Raw genomic sequence first — 22,226 nt, 5'->3', positions numbered from 1 at the left:
AAATCAGGTGGTGTAAGTCCTCCAGCTTTATCTTCTTTTTTTTTGGTGAGTAAGATTGGCCCTGAGCTAACATTTGTGCCCATCTTCCTCTATTTTGTATATGGGATGCCACCACAGCATGGCTTGATGAGTGGTGTGTAGGTCTGCACCTGGTATCCAAACCCATGAACCCTCGGCCACCAAAGTGGAGTATATGAACTTAACCACTTTGCCACCAGGCCGGCCCCCAGCCTTATCTTTTTTTACAGAATTCTTTTGGCTGCCTAGGTCCTTTGGATGTACATATACATTTTTGAATCAGCTTGTCAATTTCTACAAATCAACATTCCAGGACTTTGATTGGGATCATGTTGAATCTATAGATGAATTTGGGGATAAATGATATCAATATTATTAGTCTTTTCAAAAAACTAGCATGATTTTGTTAATTTTCTATATCATTGATTTCTGCTCTTATTTTGATTATTTCTTTTTCCGTATTTACTTTGGGTTTAATTCCCTTTTCTTTTTTCAGTTTTTTAATGAGGAAGCTTAAATAATTGATTTTATATCTTCTTTAATATAGCATTTAAATTGATAAATGATCTTCTAAGTGCAACTTTCATTGCATCCAACAAATTTTGATATATTGTGTTTTCACTATTATTCAATCCAAAATATTTTCTAATTTTTACTTGTGATTTATTTTTGGATCCATGGCTTATGTAGAGAAGGGTTAATACATTTCTAAATACATAGGGATTTTTTCAAATATCACTATTAATTTCAAATTAAATACAGCTGTAGTCAGATGATATTAACTGAATGATTTCAAGTCCTCAATAGTTATTAAACATGTTTTAGTACCCAGTCAATAGTCTACTTTAATAAATGTTCCATGTGTGTTTGTTAGGTGCAGTATTCAGTAAGTGTCAACTAGATCTTATTGGTTGATAACGTTTTCAAATCATCTATATGTTTACCATCATTTTTTTTTTTTTTTGGACTGCTTGTTTTATCAAATACTGAGAGAAGGTTGTTAAAATCTCAAACTATGTTTTGTATTTGTTTATTTCTCCCTTTATTTCTGCCAAAGTTTTCTCCACGTATATTGAAGTTTTAAAGGTGATTTAGTTTAGCTTTTCCATCTTGAAATTTATTTTGTGTTTATCCCATTTCTTTCCTGCTTTTTGTTGTATTTTTCTGTATTCTACTTTTCTTGTGTATCGGCATTTAGCTATATTTTTGCGCTATTTTGGATGATCGCTCTAGTGATTACATTATTTATCTTTAAGTAATCATGGTCTACCTTCAAATAATATTATACTATTTTAAAAACAATGTAAGAATCTTACAACCATATAATTCAATTTACCTTCTTCTCACCCTTTGTTCTCTTGTGTTCTTATGTTGTTACATATGTTATAGATCCCACAATACATCATTATTGTTTTTGCTTTAGATAGACATTAGTCTTTTAAGCAAGTGGGACTACATCACACTAAAAAGCTTCTGCACAGCAAAGGGAACCATCAACAAAACTAAAAGACAACCTAACAATTGGGAGAAGATATTTGCAAACCATATGTCTGAAAAGGGGTTAATCTCCAAAATATATAAAGAACTCATACATCTCAACAACAAAAAAACTAACAACCCAAGTAAAAAATGGGCAAAAGATCTGAACAGATATTTCTCCAAAGAAGATATACAGATGGCCAACAGGCACCTGAAAAGATGTTCAACATCACTAACTATCAGGGAAATGAAAATCAAAACTACAATGGGATATCACCTCACGCCCGTCAGAATGGCTATAATTAACAACACAAGAAACAACAAGTGTTGGAGAGGTTGTGGAGAGAAGGGAACTCTCATACACTGCTGGTGAGGGTACAAACTGGTGCAGTCACCATGGAAAACAGTATGGAGATTCCTCAAAAAATTAAGACTAGAACTACCATACGATCCAGGTATTCCACTGCTGGGTATTTATCCGAAGAACATGAAAACACCAATGCGTAAAGATACCTGCACCCCTATGTTCATTGCAGCATTATTCACAATAGCTGAGACTTGGAAGAAATCTAAGTGCCCATCAAGGAACAAATGGATAGAGAAGATGTGGTATATATACACAATGGAATACTACTCAGCCACAAGAAACGATGAAATCCAGCCATTTGTGAAAACATGATGGACCTTGAGGGTATTATGCTAAGTGAAATAAGTCAGAGGGAGAAGGTCAAAAACCATATGATCTCACTCATAAGTAGAAGATAAAAACAACGACAAACAAACATAGAGACAGAGATTGGATTGGTGGTTACCAGAGGGGAAGGGGGGAGGGAGGAGGGCAAAGGGGATGATTAGGCACATGTGTGTTTTGATAGATTATAATTAGTATTTGGGTGGTGAACACGATGTAATCTATGCAGAAATAGAAGTATAATGATGTACACCTGAAATTTATACAGTGTTATAGACTAATGTGACCACAATAAAAAAAAGAATAAAGAAAAATCAGGTTACAAAAAAAAAAAAGCTATATGATATGTAAAAATGACAAGTTCTACAAAAATATACCTTTTATATTTACCAAGATACTTATCCTTTCTGGTATTCTTCAGTCTTTCCTGAAGAAGATCCTGAATTCCATCTGCTGCTCTAATTTTCCTTTGGCTAAAAGAACTTCTTTTAGCATACATTACAGTGTTGAATGTTATAAGTTTCAATTGCTTGAGATTCAATTTCAGCTGAAAATATTAAACTTCTTTTTGGGGAAAACTTCTGCATTTGGAATAAAAAAATAGAATGCGGGCTGTTACCTTCCCATATGAAAACTCAGGAAAAAATGCTTTGTTTCACCATCACTGAGAACAATGAATATTAGTCAATGATATTTCAGACACTAGGATACACGCCCACCTTTCAGGCATGTAGGAATCCCTCTGGCATTTGGGAGAGTACCTAACCTTTGGGTGGCAAATACCTAAGTGCCCCTGGGGTCTCAGCTGGGCAAAACAGACATCAAATGTGTCAGAGAACGGCTGGTCAACTGTTAGTCTATGCCTAGCAGAGACATATTTGCATAGGAAATTAGAGGCTTTGGGGGAAACAATTTACCTGGAAGGAAGAAGAAACTAGGTACAAACCTCATTAGCCAATAAGGAAGCTGCTTCCCTCAATCTTTCCAAGAAGAAGGATGATGACTCTGAGTCATGGATTTTTTCATAAGTACACATAGGAAAATCTCTAGGGAAGCTCATAAGAAATTTAGAGATATGTGCCGATAAAAATATTACCATGAATGTGATATTTGTATTCATGTGCTCAGAAGACTAGAGATATTTGGATTACGTAAAGATAAAGATAGAAATCCTGAAGAAAAGATTGTTGGATTTGGCAGAATACAAATTTAAACTTCTGAGTTCTAATTAAAACTTTAAAATTAACTAAAAGGCAAATGGTCAACTCAAACAAAAACAAAAACAAAAAAGTTAATAACTATTATGTATAAAAAGCTTTTAGAAAAGAATGCCTCAAAAAATATGTAAAAGCGTAAAAAAAGCCCTTCGCAAAGGAAAAGCACATAGAAAATAAACATATAAAGAGTGTTTAAATAATGCCTGGTAGTCAAAAAATGTAAAATAATATAACAATAAGATACAATATTTCATTTATAATAAGGTCAAGACATTTTAACGATAATATCCACCATTGTGAAAGTCCATTCACAGACATCTAAGAAGCTTTAAGAAGTTATATTTTATTCATTGACGGAAATCTATACAGCCATTCAAAATTTAGAAGAAAATATAACAGCATGGAAAACAGATCTTATATTATGTTGTTAAAGAAGAAAACATAGGGGCCGCCCTGCTGGAGTAGCAGTTAAGTTCGCGCGCTCCACTTTGGCAGCCTGGGGTTCACAGGTTCGGATCTCGGGCATGGACATATGAACCACATATTAAGCCATGCTGTGGCAGGGTCTCATATATAAAGTAGAGGAAGATGGGCACAGACGTTAGCCCAGGGCCAATCTTCCTCCGCAGGAAGAGGAGGATTGGCAACGGATGTTAGCTCAGGGCTAATTTTCCTCACAAAAAAAAAAAAAGAAAAAAACAGTAACTTACAAAATACAATGATCTCATTTTGTAAAAAAAAAATATGAATATATAAATCCAAAAGACTGGAAGGACATATGCATGTAGTCCTTATCAATACGGAAGTTAAATTTCTGGGACTCTAATGAATGACAAAAACTGCAATTATATTGAGAGTTAATGGAAAATAAGGATTTTACTGGAAGACAATAAAAGGCATTATACTTAAAGCATAGAAAGCAATTTACAAAATGAAAGAGATCTATAGCATTCAAAAATATCTGCTTAGGTAGTTAATCATACTACTGATTTGCCTTCTTCAATCTTCCAGTGAAATATTACTTTTAGCGCCCTTTATCTGTTAAAGGCAACATGTTCCACTAATTGTATGTTATATACACACTACTTGGTTTGAATTTTTTCAGCATCTATTAGTGTTTTGTCGTAACTCTGTGTTTCCCTTTTGGTTTGTTTTAACAGGTATCAGCAGTTTGAATACCCCCATCTTTGTACAAAATCACATTTTTGTATGTCTCTTCCTTAATTTTTATGTCAAAGGGGTGGAGTTTAAAGATATCTCGTCATTCTGCACCTGTTCAAGGAGATTGAACTGAACCCTGTATATGTAAATAGGTTGTGGATTTTAAATTTTGGCATAATGATACAAAACACTGTCATCTCAAAACTTCAGTTGGCAAAGGATTATTACATCTCAAAATATAAATCATGATTATCTGGGCAGAATTATAAATGATTTTCTCTCACTGTAATTTTATGTAATTTTCCAAGTTTCTATAATAACACGTCATAATCATAAAAAATATCGAATGTTTTGTAAAAACATATATATAGACCTGTGGTTATTTGAGGGGAGATAGATCTAGAAATCATTTCAAGGATGCTCTAGCTGGCGGTAATTGGGTGGGTTTTTTTCCTGCATGAACCAGAAGACACAGCATCTTATAATGTCATTTGGGGGCAATAGGAAGAGATAAATTTGTGTCTTCTAGCCCTGAAAATATCATATTTGTCTGGTTTCAAGAAGAAAAGTGTAATGTAATAATTGAAGAAGTCAATAGCAATAGCCCACGTAGGTATGCCCAATTGCATGGTGCACTTAAAGCTTAGAAAAATTATTTAACCTGATGTTGGCACAAATGAATTTTGATGTATGAGTATGCCAATTCCCATCGAGATTGCCATTTTAAGAAAGAGGAATAAAAACCCAAAAGGAAAAAAAAGAGAAAGAAAACATCCCTTCCTTTGAAGCAAAATTGGATTTTTCAGCATTTTGCAGTTTTGAATTTCACATGAAGATGACCTTAAAAACAGTGACCATTAAAACAGTTGTTAGAAAAGTGTATTATTTACAGCACATGTACTTTTGAAATAGAGGTTACAGGAAGACATAATCATACTGTACAGTGTAACCTACTTTGAAAGGTGTAGGCAGCATAGCAAAAAATGTCCTTACATCACACTTGTCAAGAAACAGAAGTTTTATTACCAAGGAATTTCACTTTTGCTGCTTATTCTTAACACTAGCCCAGGGACTGAGAGGATTTGTTGATCTAATATAGATAGCGATGTCCTGGGTTTGTTCAGATTTATATGGACAGCATCTGGGGATCAGGAATTACATTTAAAATGTAATAAAATGTTCCTGTGCACTTTAACTTACAAATACTATACTTAAAAAAGTAAACATCAAATAATCTCAGGTATCTTTCACGAAAATGTTGACATAGCTCAAGGAGCTCACACAGATATCTTGGGATCATTTCCAAGTAAACTTAATAAACTCATTTTCGTATTCTATTGCTGTACAATAAACTATCATACCTGAGAGAAGAAGTGATACCAAAGTGTATGCTCTCATTTGGTCCAAAATGTGTGTTTTCTAGTTAAAAAAAAATGATGTTTTTTCAAACACTATCAGAAAGGTCCATTCAAACCAAAAGGAAGCATATAAAAGGACTATCTATTACCAAGAGACTACAATAAAAATATCAGTAATCGCACATAAAAGAACAAAAGCGCTCACATTATTCTCGTATTATTCTCCTGAAGCACCCACATCGGAGTCGGAGTTACTGTTAGACTCTGGTGCTCCACAACAGGGGCGCTTTCCATTTAAATTTTTTTTTAAAACATTGGACTGAAAAAATTCCTCCCAAAATTTCTTTGATGACAAAACAAGGAAATTTAATCAATGGGATTAAAAAACAACTCTACTAAGAAGAAAAAATACCAACTCCATTTTTCAAATCATAAGTTTTATTTTTTCTTGCATATCTGAGAGAGTGTTGACAAGAATCTCTCCCCTCATACCCAAATCCCAACCCATTCACATTTCTGGTGCCTTTGGATTCACGGTCACACCACTGAGAACTCACATTCCAGGTGGGAAAGTGGTACCATGGGCTAGGAAGAAGGCTGTATCTTTGCAAGTTCACAGGGTTGAAAACAGAGTTTTCTAATAGAACCGTTAAACGCAGACAACTTTAACAAAAAATATTTAGAGAGAGGATATTTTCGGTCAGGGTTTTAAATCTATGGATCCTCAAAGCATAGTGAACAAGTGGAAAAAAACTTCCTTTGTAATATTTTGAAGATTTTGCTTCAAATATTCTTTTTCATTTTAAATCACATTAATAGAAGATTATTTATTCCCAATAAACTGTTTGTAGCCTAGAAAATTACTTCTAACACCAAACCATGGATCATCATCATCATATTCCAGCTAATTTCATTGACTGAAATTAAAGAAAACAAGCCCAGATATAAAGATTATAGATTTATATTATATTATATTACATTATATATTTATATATAATATAAATTTATACTATAAGATTATTGATTTATATAGGTTCCATCTTACACTCTTAGATGTTAAAAAGAGTTTGATAAAGTTTATGTATCCTTAGTTTTATTTTCTTTCAGTGGGAGGAAAAAGATCATAGGTTTTACTGTGTCAAGTTTTTATTTTTAATAATGTAATTTTAAAGTCAATACCTGTTCTTCCTGAAAAGACATTGAATGGTGTGAATCTTTGTGTGTAAGTATGTGTTGATGTGTGTAAGAGAGAGTGAGAGGGAAAGCAAGAACGAGAGAGACAAAAAGAAAGAGAGAGAGAGTTTTCTTAGATTTTCTTCAATACAAAAAACTTTCTCTGATGCATTCCACAAAATTGTTTTTATTTTGCCACATGGGATTGAGAAGCCATGCACATGGTATATGACTGAACTTCGTGTGGCTTAGAAGACAAAAATATTAAAGTAGCACGTTTTTCAAGTAGAGCCTATCACCTCTGACCTGAGACATTGCTTTCTAATATTTTGAACCAAGCATGGAGAACTTGGCAATAAGCTAATTCTCTTCAGAACTCAACAAAATGAAATAGCTCCTGTCTCTTAATAGCAAGCTGCAGGTTTTCATCTATTATGAGTTCTCTGATGACTCCAAAAAAGCATTTTTATTTTTGAGCCCCTGTGGAAAACTTAAAAGGACATAAATAACTTCAATATGTTTAAATATTTATTTGGAAAACATGTCTTCCAAAGGCTCATTAGGCAAGTTGCCACCTAAAAGTGGAAGGAAACAACTATGCCAACATCACCTGGCATGGGACATGGATTTCTGCTAGGCACTGTCTTTCATTTATTTGTCAATTTTTTTATTTGTCAATTTTTTATTGAGATCCTCCTATGAGCCAGGCACAATGCTGGGCTCTTCGATTTCTCTGACAACAGAAATCTACAGAATCCACTTGAAGTTCACATCTACTCAGATAACAATGAAAAGCAGATTTATGATATTTATCCAAGGGGTATAATGATACACAATTGACCAAAAATCAATTCAATGATTGCAAATAAAAAAAATTCATTCATTCATTCATAAATCTTGGAAATTCCCAGGTCCCTTGAAACAAGCCGCCTTCTTATAAAGCACGCTGTAGGAGCTCTGCCTCTCTTTGCTGCTATTACCAATGTTGCAAACACAATTTTGGCACTTATTGTCATCAACATTGACAAAAAGTCAAAGAAGTCAGTCACGTTATCATGTCCAAATCAGGCCAACATTTCAACCTGTTATTTGCTGCCCAACATCAGCAGTCTGTTCTACGAGTTTAACTTTTAGCTTAAGTAAGATTTGTTTTATTTGCATAACTATTTTTTTCTAAAAATGTGGCCATTAATTTTTTGCAGGAAAAATCAGAGTGAAAAAAAATTATATTTGAGGTTAGTATTGTTATATTCTGGGTGCAATTGCTTAAAATATTCAAAAAGAGATAACGTTTTTCAGATTGTTAAATAAATTTATGTCCCCCAAATAATTTGAAAAATTAATGCTTTATAGACACTGTTTTTTTAAAGAAATAAACTTTCAGAAATGTTTCGTAGCTTTCTCACCAGTCCTTAAGTTTTCCTTACACTACTAGTCCTAAATTAGCAAGATTTCCAGAAACTAAATAACTTTTCTCTTCATCCCAGAAGCCAAATTGGGAGTTTGCAATAGCATTGAACGCTATTCCAATTCCAGCTTTATATCACATTGGATCATAAGCATGTTTCCTCACCTCTCTGAGTGTCAGCTTCCTCGTCTGTAAGATGGAGGTAGAAATGCCTGCCTCCTAGAGTGGTAGTGAGAATTAAATAAGATGTGTATAAAGTAATTAACATGGTGCCTAACCCATAGGAGATGCTCAGTACAGGACAGATGGGTAGGTAAACAGCAGCATCACTAATAGAACCAATGAGCTTTAGTTCCCACAACTGTGAAAACTCAATCTTCAAATGACTTAAAGGCAAAAGTGGTGTTATTTTTTAATTACTTGAGTCTTTACATCTATATATGGTAAAATTCGCTATTGTTGATCAATGCTCGGTTCTTCTTCAATGCAGATACATAGAGGGATTGTACTTTCCTGATCTCTGGAAGTAAGGCTAGACCCTACCTCTGTGATTACTTCTGGCCAATGAAATAAAAGTGAAAGCAACATGTGTCCCTTAGGAGCTATGATATTACTTTCTGATTCTTGGTGTTGCACCGTTCATTTTCTGCTGCGGTAACTGGGGAAGAAGTGATGATATGGAGGTGCCCTAGAACAAGCAGCCTGGATTGCTGAACCAGCACGTGGAAGACAAAGCGCCCTAGAGATTTGTTTTGAGTCCCTAGTCAACTTTCAGTGAAAAATAAACTTGTTACATGAAACTACTGATATTCTGAGATTGTTTGTTACTGCAGCATAGCATAACCTATGCTCACAAACAGAGAGACCGAGTACAGAATTATATAAAAATAGTTGGAAGGTGCCTTTGATTTGTTAGCATTTGTACTAATGTTTTTGATTCAAAATTTAAAAACCAAATTCCCAGTTTCCCTTCCTCTTCCCCTTCCTCCCACATCTGCTGACCCAAAGTCACTTGACTTCCCTCCATGGGACAAACTCGGGAAACAAACATGTCAATAGTCAGCAGGGATTTAGGGAGCTGAATGACTGTGCAGACTCAATATCAGGTCAATTTTGTAGTTGAGTCAAATGGTGGACCTTTGACTTTGACCTCAATAGACTTGTGGTTATGGTAAAAATTAGCAGTGGATGTATTTTAAAACTTACAAAAAATTAGAAGTCAGGCGTGTAGTAAGAAGACAGTACTAAAGTGTCCTTTTGGTAGGTGTTGTAACTTATTTTCTTTCTCACACTGACCAAAACTTGTGATGTATTTATCAAATTCTCAGGCCTCCTGGAGAGAATACTGAGGCTCAGTCACTTGACACAATTATTGAACAATGGGTCCAAAAAAACCTGAAAAAAATCCAAAGCCCGTGTTCTTGCCATTATACCTCAACACCTTTACCTTAAAAGAAACATCATACAACACTGTCTCTATCTTACAAAGAGCAGGGGCATTAACCCACGTGGCTTCCCCCTTACAGAGACCAAATCATTGACTTCATTCCCTCTCCTGATTTTCTGCCTTTTTCTATAGCACTTCTCAGCTTGGATATTTCCTTTTCTCTTTGCAGGACTATTGGAACAGAAGTCTCATATATAAACTACAACTTCATGGCTAGAATGGCCATTCCTTGCTGGACTTTTATATTTCAATGCCCAGGGTATCAGCCCACAGCTCTACAGTTTAAACTACAGTTTAAAAAACTGTAGTCTTTTAAACCTTGCATATTTCTCTACCCATCTCCTTGGATTCCCCAGTGTTAGGTACCTGATGAATTATCACGCATTTAATGCCATCTAATTCTCTGCATCCGACAGGGAAGCTGACTGGTATGCTCCAGCCTCTTATTCTGAAAATACAGGAATAAAATTGAATTAAAAAGATGGCATTATTGTGGTATATGCTTAAGCCATATAGGGATGAAAAGATAAACAATGTCACTGTAGAACTAAGTCCTAAGTTTGTAAAATAAGGTTAAAAAAATGTTCCAGGGGCCAGCCTGATGGCATTGTGGATAAATTCGTGCACTCTGCTGAGGCAGCCTGGGGTTGGCAGGTTCAAATTCTGGGTGCGGACCTACCCACCGCTTATCAAGCCTTGCTGTGGCAGGCGTCCCACATATAAAGTAGAGGAAGATGGGCACAGATGTTAGCCCAGGGTCAGTCTTCCTCAGCAAAAAGAAGAGGATTAGCAACAGATGTTAGCTCAGGGCTGATCTTCCTCACACACACACAAAAAAATGTTCCATGTATATCTATTTATGCTGACATAATTTGGAATCAAAATTTGTCAACAATTTAACTAGATTAGGAGAACTGGTTAATGATTTGAAACGGAAATGTCTTTTTAAAAATAATATAAATGTGATACAACCTAGCATGTTAACAAAGTAAAACATTAAAACAAGCACTAATTTCAAGAAAATAAACTGAAAAAATAAGTAAATAATAGGAATAGCTCTATGGAAAACACATCTATTACAGAAATTACTTTGGGAAGAATATACTTCTAAGGGCAATCAAAAATAGTTTATTCCCCCAGCAACTTGATATGCAAACCCATGCAGACAGCCTGAGTCACAGCCCCCTAACTGTTTTGTGGAACCCGTCTCCAAATTAGAGCAATGTCCTAAGCCTGCATGTCATCATAACAAATGAGCTGAAAGTTATCGTCATAGTAAATAAATAGGCTGTTTTGTAATTTCTAAGATATCTCCCCAAATAGTGTTGTGGCAGACAGACACTAGGGGCTGATCAAATCTGGTGGGCACTAGTGTTTCAGAAAAGTTTCAAGACAGAATTTTGAGCTACAAACTAAATATTAAATGAAAACACAGTCGATTCAAGTTAACTAGATAAGAATATATATATGTTAATAAGAAACAAACCTGATATACTACAACAAAATTATTTCTTAATTAGGCTCAAAATTCTATGGAATTTTATTGAATCATGATTTATGATATTCCTTTTTTTCTTGTGAGCCAAGACAAGACCAAGCATTGGTGATTCCCTGCCTTGGCCACACTTGTGGAAGACATCAACCGATAAGAAACATGGCGTCTACCAACAGAGAAATTACAAAGTCCTAATACTCTTATTTAACAGGATTCCGTTACTCTGGGTCCTGTGTATTTAACAGAGAATGACTCACAAATATCTAGAGGTGCCTTTGAACAGAACATATCCATATTCTGTGTTTCTCTATTGATCTATTACCATGAAAAGTCCCGTCCTACCCTTCTTTGGTCATTAGTTTGTCATCTATGAAATTTGGGTGTTAGACTAGATGATGCTTAAGGGCACTTCTAGACCTTAAATTCTGAGCCTAATTTTTCTTTGTTTATCTGATTTTTAATTTATCCTTTTAATTTTTTATTGTCATTCTAATTTGAGCAATAGGACAAGAAATTCCCAAGTAGAATTTACTTCGTTTTTTTTTCACTCTCTAATTATTACAAGCATGAATAGCAAAAGTAGATGATCTCGGTAGGATTTACTAAATGTGTTAAAATAGTACAGATCTGTATGAACCATGAGTTTGGTTTTGGTTTTTTTTTTAATATTCTTAAGCATTATTACATTATTAGGTGTCCTAGGCTTCTCTTTCTTATTCTCCAGATAGTTCTTCTGAAATTATGCTTTAGTTATTGCACACACAGCACTGCTAAAATCAAGAAAATTAAAATTTAAAAAAAATGCAGAAAGTTATGCTACTCTAAGAAAAAAGTTTCCCCTGTATATGTTCTTTTTCTCTGCTTTCCCATTTACATGCAGGCATACATTTGCAGTTGGAGTCATTTTATGGATACAGTTTTTGTGTTCTTCATTTCTTATTTAAATTCCATAATAGCCATTTTCTCATATTGTTATGCATTTTCTCATTTCTCTTTAGGGTAACTTCCACTACTTAGAACTACTTTCTGGATCTGAAAACGTCCTTATACTGTAGCAGTTAAATTTTGCGGTTTTTTTCTTTTGCTTTCACCACCATTTTCTATATGTTGCCTCATCCAAATAGAGACGGTTATTCCAATAATAGATCAATAGGTATTTTAGACCTATTCCAATTTTGGCAGTCCTGTATCTAATTTGCAGATACACATTTTTAAAGGGATAGGAAAAACTAATGTAGGTACAGATGGAAACAATAAAAATGATTAAAGGATGGGAAAATGGGACCTCAGAGGAAGGATAAAAGGAGATGAGATTATTTGTTCTTCAGAAAAGAAAACCAAAAACTGAAGGGTAGTTTTATAATGTTCTTAAAGAATGTGCAAAATTATTATAAGAATGAATGTTTCTAGTTGTTTCTTCTATTTTATAACAGAACATGGATAAATGGGTTTAAATTGTGATTAGGGTGGGCAGAAAGATTCTACGAGGGCATACCTCTGGGATAGAACATCGAGAAACACTCATCAAAGAAACCTTTGAAGGATCTGAAATAACTCAGGTGTTTCCCACTTTACTAAGGAGTGGTGTGTCTTTCCATATGTTGGATATGAGTAGCTCCATTTTGCCTTTCTTCAGGACCCTGTTTTTATTTTCCAAAGTGTGTAATGTCTGTTCTTGATAATTATAGCCTCTGGCTAATGTATCAATGTTGCAGACACCCAATGTTGTTATGAGGTATTCTTCTCACAATGGATACCGAGCTAGTCTTCCAAAACAGATTTAGTCTTCAATAGCTGCTCCTTTTCCCTGGACAGTTGGGTGCCTTTGAATGCCAAGATCTCAAGAACAAAAAATTCTACCCATTATTATTCTACTTTCTCCTCCATCTCTCTTCTGTTTTATCCAGTCTCATCAGCATATGCAGTCAGCTGCTCAGATGTAGATTTCACTAATGAAATTTTTTGGAGATCTTATGACAGGAAAAAATATGTCAACTAGGTAGTTTTCCTGTATGGTATATATTTTTTTCAATGTACTTTTATGAAAATTATTCTCTTGGAATCATTTTTTTGTTGGCCTTATTTTTAATCCCAATTCTAAGGTCCCTAATATTATCCACAGCTCCCTTGCCACAGGGAAAACAGTCTTTTGACAGAGACCTACGACTTCTCATTAGTGAGTCAAAAATTGTTCTATTTATGCACTACAATTCTTTAAATTCTTTTTTTTGTGTGTGAGGAAGATTAGCCCTGAGCTAAACATCCATTGCCAATCCTCCTCTTTTTGCTGAGGAAGATTGGCCCTGGGCTAACATCTGTGCCCATCTTCCTCTACGTTATATGGGAAGCCGCCACAGCATGGCTTGACAAGTGATGTGTTGGTCTGCACCCGGGATCCGAACCCGCGAACCCCGTGCTGCCGAAGTGGAGCACGTGAACTTAACCACTATGCCACCGGGCCAGTCTCTAAATTCTTATAAGCAATAAGAAGCCCATCATTTAGAAGAGGCTCCATTTTATAACTGTTTACCACACAGACTCTGGACTCAGATTCCATGGGTTCAAATCCTGACTGGAACACTGATTGGTTTGGTGGACTTAAGAAAGTTCTTTCTGTCACTTAATTTCTTTAATTGCCAAGTTGAATTCATAGTAGAACTCATTTCACATCGTCATGGCTTTGGAATCACAATCCACCATCCTGAGTTCCCATAACCTTTCTAAGCAATGTTCTCTATTCTTACCACATCTACCCCAATACAAAATTTTCTTTTTAGTGTCCACTTTAAAAAACCACATTCTTAAGTTTAATAGACTATAGTGATTTAGAGTCAGGATGTCCATCGCATATTGAACAGTTTTTCAGGTTTTCCTCATGTATTCTCTTCTTTCTCACACCACTATCAACCACCTCATTTGCCCCCTGACATCAGGAAGTCCAAATTCTTCCCTGGTGTGATGCAAACCTATTTCATCAAGCATTTAGCCAAACATTATCTTGACTACTATTCTCTCCCTGGGAGAATTTCAGTGCCAGATATGAAAATAATAGTGCCATACTTACCTCATTACTCTAGGTTTGAGTCCTGGCTCAGGCACTCCGTGGCTTTGTGGCTTTGCTCGCCTCATCTCTCCTCTGTAGACATTAGTCTCTTGACCTGGAAAGCAAGAATTATTGCACACAAGGTTTTAAATGGGTTAATGCATGTAAAGCGCCCGGCAGAAGATCTGGCAATGGCACATCCATAATAAATTTTTAGCCATTCTAGCCCTGAACTCACTGCATTAATATAACGATCAATTAAGTTAAGAATATAAAAGAATTTTATCAACTGCAAAGTCCTGATTGTTACTGATAATATCTTAAGCATCACTGGAATTTATCCCTTTTCCTGCTTGCATTTCTGTGCTTCTGTATGCTTAATGCAAGGATGCTTGTGAACTTTGTGTCAATCTTCATGCCCCAAGTGGATTTGCCAAAGAGAATTTGGAAGCCCTTTGTTTTGCAGAGTCCTGGTCAGCCCTTGGAAAAGGAGCTCTGACATACCTGCTGTTGAGTTTTCTCACAAACGTAATCAAAGTTCTGGATAAAAGATCAGCTAGGAAATTCACACAGACTGGAACCACCTCACAAAATCAGTGCAAAACATGCCTTTTTCTTGTCTTTATAAGCTAATTTATAACTCAGTACATGTTGTCACTAATCTAACTTGGACTTGTGAAAGTACTGAGTTTCTATTCCCTAATCGGTATCTTTACTGTCTTTGAGATGATTGCAAATTATCAAAGAGACTTTAATAGGACACAGGGACCAGTGAAGGGGGGTTGCTATAGTCTTCCAATCTTAAAGATTAAAAATTTAGGACAGGGAGAGTTACGTCCTCAGGACTTAGAGGTGGATTTTAATGATGTTAGGCTGGGCCTACAGGCGTGTTGCTGAACTTCTTTGAAAAACAAGGGGAAAAAAAGTTTGCTTGGTGTAAATTCCTTTTAAATAGGCTTGATTTGGCTGTGATTGAGAAAAGAAAAAAAAAATTCATGTGAAGAATAAACTGTGGAAGCTGTATTTTAAAGAAAATTGCCTCTTTAAAGGCATTTTTGTAGTGTCAGATTAAATTAACATTTATTAAAAGCCTATCTTCAGCTAAAATGTTTTGTTAATGATTTCTGGTGTAAACTTAAAAACAAACCTGTGAAATAGGCATTATTTTCAGATTATGGGATAGGGAAACCTATCAGACAAGACAACAAAAGCCTGTGTCTTATGCTGCGTGGTCTAGTGCTATTTAGCCAACTTACATCCTCCTTAATGTTAGCTCATTTGGCTTCAGTCACGACTATGTCCTTGACTTGCGATTATCAACAGTCTCAAGAAATGCGTGCTAAAGTAAGACCAAACAGTACAGAGCAACCCAGTCTGCTCTTTATGATTGGGATCCTTGTAGACACAAGACACTCTTCCTAATTCTTTATGTGCTTCTCATTTAAATTGGCTTATCCCCTAGGCTATATATGCAGTGGCCCAAATTACACAGTATATGCCTGGGATATAGCAGGTGATTAGAGAGTTTTATTGAATCATGATGTGTATCCAATTTCCGTTATCATTTTACATTCACCTTAAAAAATATGGCTTATAAATATGCATATGGGGGCCTGCCCCGTGGCTTAGTGGTTAAGTGCACACGCTCTGCTACTGTCAGCCCAAGTTCGGATCCCGGCACGCACCGACACACCACTTCTCCAGCCATGCTGAGGCTGCGTCCCACATACAACAACTAGAAGAATGTGCAACTGTGACATACAACTATCTACTGGGGCTTTGGGGAAAAAAAAGAGGAGGAGGATTGGCAGTAGATGTTAGCTCAGTGATGGTCTTCCTCAGCAAAAAGAGGAGGATTAGCATGGATGTTAGCTCAAGGCTGATCTTCCTCACAAAAAAAAAAAAAAATATGCGTACAAATTTTGATAAACTGAAAAAAACCTTTAAATCAGAAGAAAAATGTGTAATTCTGACTCCAGCAAACACTATTTTAATTTTCTTGTATATGCTTCAACTATATCTTACATGTATGTTTTCAATCACAAAAGTAGTTCATAGTACACATTCTTTTATATGCTGCTATTTTCACTTAATATATCATAAACATTTCTCCATCTCCTTAAAAGATTTTCTGTGGGGTGATTGCTAATACCAGCAAGTTATTCTATGATTTCTTCATAAAAGTTAATGTTACAGGCTTTCATTTTTTTCCATTAATTGTTTTCAAATTATTAAGCATTGTATTTAATGAATGGGAAGCTTTCATTTTTGAACTTATTTATTAATTATTAAAGATTTCTAACATTCATAAACGTAACCAACTTTATAATAGGGTTAACATCCAGCGTGTGTGCATGTGTGAGTGTGTGCGTGCTGAATTTGGCATTATCAAGATTATCTATATTCAGAAATGAATTCAGGATTTTTCCATCTTTTTATCCATCTACTCTCTTACGGATCATGATTTTTATATCTCCCTTGATAAATTTAAAAGAAGCTGTCTTTCAAACGATCTTGACCAAGTGCACGTTTTTAGTCATTGTTTGCTGCATTGTTCTAAAGTGATTGTTATGTTAAATTTACAATTGCAATTTTGGTACTTTTTACCTTCTTATATAACTATTATATTGAGGTTTTTGAATTTATTAATATTGATTAATAAAAATTAAAATATATTCTTTCTTTTTAAAAATTTCTCCATCTGTAGTCCCCTTTCCATATATAATTTATATTTTCACCTTTCATTTTTTTAATTATAATTTCTAGAGTCTTTTATGGCAAAATGGTCAGAGGCTATGACCTCTGAAATTTCTCCTTTTTAGAATTTTGGGTATTTTGTCACCAATATAATACATTCTGGCAAATTTTCCAAGGCACCAGAAAAGAACAGGTACTCTCTGGTGTTGGAAAGCAAATCTCAATATACTTACAAAAAAAATGACATTAGTTTGTTAAATTCTTCCACTACAGTTGTATTTTTGTTGCATATTTAACAGAAATGTTTTTTCTAGATTTTCATTCTTTGTCATTTGCCTCTGTGATTTTTATTATTATGAAACTATCTGTTTAACATTATGTCTTGAGTCCACTTTTCCATTCCATTTGCTTTCTTTTGTGTGTGTTTTATATTGGTTTGTGTGATATATTTTTAGACTTCCTTTATTTTTAGTCCCTTTTTTATTTTAGCAATAGCCCCTATAATTGCATAAAATTCAATATTGTTCTTTGACTCAAAATTTAAAAGAATTTGTCATTTAATGGGAAAGTTTAAGGCAGTCATATTTGTCAAATTACATTTGTTCTTATTATAGTCTATTGACCTTTCTGATTTTTCTGTTTCTTTTCTCTTTATTGTTTATGTTCCCACAATTGGTTGGTTTAGAATAGTGTCATTTTATTTTTAATGGCTATCATTGTGATTACTCAAAATCCATTTGAATCTGTTTTTCTCTAAGTATGCATGTCAAGATTGATGGAGTACATATTCAGAATTTAGCATGCTTTAACACTTTTTACCACTCCCCTCCCCAATTATCAGCTTTTATTCACATAATGTGGAATTTTACCCAAATTATAATTAATAAATCATTAGTTTTACGTGATTCATACTTAATTTTTTCAAATGTTTTCTGGCATAGATGTTCATTCAATGCAAATTGTTAAATATCTCCAACTCCCTATTGTAGTAATCTTTAGATTCACCTCCCGGTCAGCTGAGCTACATCTCGAGTTCACCTTCTCCTCCCCAAAGTTGTCTGCTGAGTTCAGGGCAATATCCCTCTTCCACTTGCATTATCTTTTTGTAGATAGTTGCTCACCCTTCCTCCACTCTCAGCTGTCTGCTTCTTGTTGCCCTCTGCCTTACAAACTCCACTCATCTGTCTGAGTCAAGAAACCTTGCTTGTTTCATTGTTTCCCCACTGGGACTGCAGCATTTTGCTCCTTAGGTGTCTTGCTTTCTCATGGGAGAGGAATCGTGATTCAGCTCTTTGATCGTCCTAAGTGCTTCATTCTGGTGTTACTTGCCTTTCACCTTCAAGAATTCTTCAAAAGTCCTGTTATGGAGATATCAGTTCCTTAACTGAGTACTGTTGTCTTCTTTCTCTGTATCTTATTGATCATTTCCATGTAGGGCTGCCAAATAAAATATAGGAAGTCCAATTAAATTTGAATTTCAGACAAACAAGTTTTTAGAATAAGTATGTCCCATGCTTGTTTTGTTTTATTTTACTAAATCTAGCAATCTTACTTCCAATGGAAATCTGAGTTAAATGAAATGAGAGACGAGGAATTAGAAACTATGCCATTTTTCCAAAAGTCTACCATTTTTCCTCTCTTTTATTTCTTTCCCAATGTATTTACTCCATTTAGTATTTATTATTTAGCTCATAAGAAATAACAGAAGTCATATGCTTGCACAGGCTACTAATGAGTCCATTGCCTAATTCTTAATTTAAGTGTCAAACTCTACTTTATCCCAACTGAGAGAGCACTATGCTAGATACTAGTGGAGAATAGCAAACTAGATTTCTTATTTACAGTGCCCATAATTGCCTGTTGGTCACATGGAACTTTCTTTTAATTCCAGCAAGCATTGAAAACATAGCTTGGCAAAGATCTGACATCATTGAAGAGAACGTAGCACAATCTAAAGTTGAATCTGTGAGCTCTGTCAAGCTAGGAGAGCACACACTGCTCCACAGATCTTGTGGTTTCTTTCAAATTTTTAAATATCCTGTGGAATGCTTGTTATTTTTCTGCAGTGCTCCGGCACATCTTGCACACAATTTGGGAATGTCACTCCTAACTCCCCCTTAACAAGGTAAGACATTATTTGCTCAACTAGTGGGTGTAAAATGGTATGACATTATTGTTTAATTTGCATTTCTCACATTATCAAGGAGGTGGGACATCTTTTCAAGTGTTTATTGGCCAACCTAATTTCCTCTTCAGTGAATTACCTGTTAATTTTATTTGTACATTTTTTGGAACTTAGTATTTGTTTGTTGTTGTTATAGAAGTTCTTTATATACTCTAAAAACTAATCCATGTACATCACATATGAACAAATATATTCTCTCAGTCAAGTCCTCATTTTTAACTTGCCTTGTTGGATCTTTGTTTACTAATACTATTTAAGTTGAATTCAAACTAAAGTATAATTTAGAACTTGAAAATTCCATAGCTTTTTCTACTTCAAACTTCTCATTTTAAAGAAGAGGAAACTGAGGGTGATATAATATGTATCTGAGGGTCACCCTACTGGTTAGTGGTACAAAGAAAATTAGAAATTGGGTCTCTTGATTTCTGGGCTAATGATTTGGAAGTGTACCAACATTTTCTCCACTGTGTTCTGGTTAAAGTTGTATTCTTAGAGGAAAAAAAACGATACACACGTATATACTCACACCCACACCCACTATCAATTCATTGTGTCTTGAATTATTCATATACTGATTTTTTTTTCAACAAAGGTTACACTTAGGTGTAAAGTACCTTTTGAGAGTTCTCCTTTCTTCCTCTGTCTTTCCTCTCTACTATGCTTCGTTTGATAGCCATGAACTGTGGATAAAGAATAAATATGGCCTTTCTGTACCCTAGGACTATCCTCTGCCTTATTTATGTCTGACCTGGTACAGCATTGCTGACCTTGGAAAGTTTAATTGAGGCTGGAATTGTATGGCACAGCTTGAGGCCACCTGAATTTAGAGGGTGTGACATACACAAAGACGCACACACACAGATTGACAATGTAAGACCTGATGAACTGAGTGTGTGTGTGTCTTTACTCTGCTGAAATGACAGCAGTGAAACAGCCTATTGTAATTTTTCCTGGGCAGAATACTTACCAAACAATGAAATATGCCTACATTATGCTATAATTAAAATATAGAGTTTATTCATTAAGTAAATGCAGAATTAGTTAAATATGGAAGCTATTAAGGTAGAAAAAAGCATAGTCAGTTGTAACTAGTTTAAAGCATAACTATTTTGTGAAATATTTTTTAATTATTTTATAATAGTTCAAGTGCTTGATAAATGCTGACCTTTCCACTGTCATTAAGATAATGTAATAACATAAAAGCAAACAAAAATTTTGCTAATTGTTTTGTTTTAGATAACCATTTAAATTTTTTAAAACTATCTTAAATTGTCAATTTAAAAAAATGGTCTATTATATTTAATAAGATTGTGACCAAGACTTTAGGTATGATTTGTACATGCAACTAAAGACATTGATATTGAGAAGAAAAATTAAATGATTTTTTAATTTATTAGTTAACTAGACTTAAAATCAATTGCATTCCTAGCCATATATTCCCCAATTATCATTTTACGACATGATAGATTTTAGCATAGATGTTGTTGTGGGTAGATCTGAAAATTAAAGTAGGCAATGTTCATTCATGGTACTTTTATCTAATTAAACAAATAATTATACCATTATTTTCAGAGATATAATTACACATCCTGGGTAAATATATTTGAAAAAATATTTCTCTCAGTACTTAAAGAAGTACAAAACCAAATTTTTTTTTTTTTTTTTGTGAGGAGATCAGCCCTGAGCTAACATCCGCCAATCCTCCTCTTTTTTTCGCTGAGGAAGACGGCCCTGGGCTAACATCTGTGCCTATCTTCCTCCACTTTATATGGGACGCCGCCACAGCATGGCTTACCAAGCAGTGCGTCGGTGCGCGCCTGGGATCCGAACCAGCGAACCCCGGGCCGCCGCAGCGGAGCGCGCGCACTTAACCACTTGTGCCACCGGGCCAGCCCCAAAACCAAATTTTTATTTCATCCAGCACAACTAAAAGTAGTCTCAAAATATAATTTGACATAACCACAGAACAAGATTCAATGGATCAATACATGATATTTTCATGTATATGATATATATGTTATATATATATTGTAACACACATATCTATGAAAAGGCCTCTAGAGAACATGCTTTTCAGTAACTAAAAATCTAATAAAAATATTCTCTCTCATTTATTGACATATATTTTTTGCACAGAGAATCTCATAGAGTCGAGCTGTGCTCAAAATCTGTGAAACACAAAGGAAGAACTCAAGCTTGCCCACAGGGCTTTCTAGATTCACACACATAGAAGCTGGACAGATAATTACACCCATATGCAGCCATATAAACTTGCCCGCAAATGAGGTTTATAGCTGTAAGTGAAATTCAAGATGTCACCAAGTCATAGCACAGCTTCATTAATCAAAACATTAAATGAAATTATTTTAAAATTAATTCTCAGAGTAACAGAATTTTGTTTAGTTAAATAGTTATATCTCATATAAAGTTTTGCATATACAAAACATATCAATAATTTTTAAAATTCAAAATCAATGGTCAAAAAAATTAGGTAAAAAAAGAATAAGGCCTTATGTCCATATTCTGCCTTGAGTCCCAGGATTTATAGATTTTGCTTTACTAGGAGACCCAGACAAATTAGATTATCCTAATAATTGTGTTCTAATCTAGAAATCTGAATTGACAAATAAAAATAGTAACATGCATGATTATCAGCACTTACATAGCACTATGTGCCAGATACTGTTCTAAATACCAACATGTAGTAATTCACTTAATTGTAGTACTCATTAATGAAATATACTTGCATGTGGTAGGAAGGAATTTTATTTGAGTATTCAAAGATAATGTTGAAGCAGATTTTTCACATAAATAGTAGGAAACATGGGGAACAAGGTGTTCAGCCTTTATCCAA

This window comes from Diceros bicornis, chromosome 5 (genome assembly GCF_020826845.1).
Source record: "Diceros bicornis minor isolate mBicDic1 chromosome 5, mDicBic1.mat.cur, whole genome shotgun sequence".
Lineage (NCBI taxonomy): Eukaryota > Metazoa > Chordata > Mammalia > Perissodactyla > Rhinocerotidae > Diceros > Diceros bicornis.
Note: the sequence above shows the minus strand (reverse complement) of the source record.